The sequence below is a fragment of the Hippopotamus amphibius genome, chromosome X (assembly GCF_030028045.1).
Source record: "Hippopotamus amphibius kiboko isolate mHipAmp2 chromosome X, mHipAmp2.hap2, whole genome shotgun sequence".
In the NCBI taxonomy this organism is placed as follows: Eukaryota; Metazoa; Chordata; class Mammalia; order Artiodactyla; family Hippopotamidae; genus Hippopotamus; species Hippopotamus amphibius.
In genome coordinates this window covers 25715989-25717450 of record NC_080203.1, presented here as the reverse complement: position 1 = coordinate 25717450, position 1462 = coordinate 25715989, and the positions used below count along the sequence as shown (strand labels likewise).

General features: G+C 33.3%; 1 non-coding gene across 1 annotated transcript; it reads left to right on the top strand.

The window, feature by feature from the left end:
- Positions 1–1010: 1010 nt before the first annotated feature.
- Positions 1011–1136, top strand: LOC130842803 (U6atac minor spliceosomal RNA). The gene has a single exon (XR_009050579.1). It is a non-coding gene; the product is annotated as a U6atac minor spliceosomal RNA (small nuclear RNA).
- Positions 1137–1462: the final 326 nt, after the last annotated feature.

Sequence of the window (1462 nt, the reverse complement as noted above, 5' to 3'; positions counted from 1 at the left end):
TTCAATAAAACTACAGATTTTACAAAACTAATATAGAAAATTCACTAAACAAACAAATAGACACCCAACAATCACAAAAGAGCATGTAATAGCCCAAGAGAGAGGAGAGAATTTAATTTCTAGAGTTTCCACATTATAATATTCAAAATAACCACTTTTCAACAAAAATTGAAGCATGAAAAGAAAAAATAAATTGTGGCCCATTTACAGGCAAAAATATATTCATAGAAACCATCCCTGAGGAAGTCCAAATATTGAAATTACTACACAAAGACATTACATCAACAATTTTAAACATATTCAAAGAGCTAAAGGAAGACATAGACAAAATAAAAATAACAAAGAACAATATTTTACTAAATAGAAAATATCAATAAAGAGGTAGGAATTATATTAAGGAACCAAATAGATATTCTAGAATTGAAAAGTATAACAATTGAAAAAAAAGATATTAGAGGGATTCAACATCAGATTTGACCAAGCAGAGGAAACAATCAGTGAACTCAATGATAAGCCAATTTAAAATTTTCAATTTAAGGAGTAGAAAGATAGAAGAATAAAGAAAAGTAAATAGAGCTTATAAGACTTGTAGGACACCATTAAATATATCAATATATACACAATTGGAATCCCAGAGGAAGAGAAGAAAGGGAAAAAAAGGTGAGAGAAAATATTTAAAAAGTTACAATGGACAAAATGTCACAATTTGATGGAAGACACAAACCTACACATCCAATGAAATTCAACAAGGAAAAATTTAAAGAGATCCACACCAAGACACATTAAAATCAAATTGTTGAGAGACAAAGAGAATCTTTCAGGCAGCAAGAGGGAATAAACTCACCCCATACAAATAATCCTTAATAAAATAAACAGCTAATTTCTCATCAGAAGCTATGAAGGCCAGAAGGCAGTGATATAATATATTTAAAGTGTTGAAAGAAAAACAACAACAAAAACAAAAACAAGTTGATATACACAAACTATCCTTCAAAAATGAAGGAGAAATAGTGTTGTATGAAAGAAGAGAAGGTTAGCACTCCCCTTGACAAGGATGGAAGAGGCCCTTGGGCCAGACAACATGCATATGGTTAAGGTACTGCCACCTACTTTGTGGCACCTAACCACTGTTTTTGTAAAATAGATAGCCAGTGGGAAGTTGTATAACAAGGGGAGTCCAACTCCAGGATGGAAGATGCCTTAGATGACTGGGACGGGGAGGGTGGGGGGGACTCGAGGGAGGGTGGGGGGAAGTCGAGGGAGGGAGGGAATACGGGGATATGTGTATAAAAACAGATGATTGAACTTGGTGTACCCCCTAAAAAATAATAAATAAATAAATAAATTTTTTTAAAAAATGAAGGAGAAATAAAGATATCACCAAATAAACCAAAGCCAAGGGAGTTTGTCACTAGTAGACCTACCCTGTAAGAAATGCTATAGGGAATCCTTTAGGCTCAAA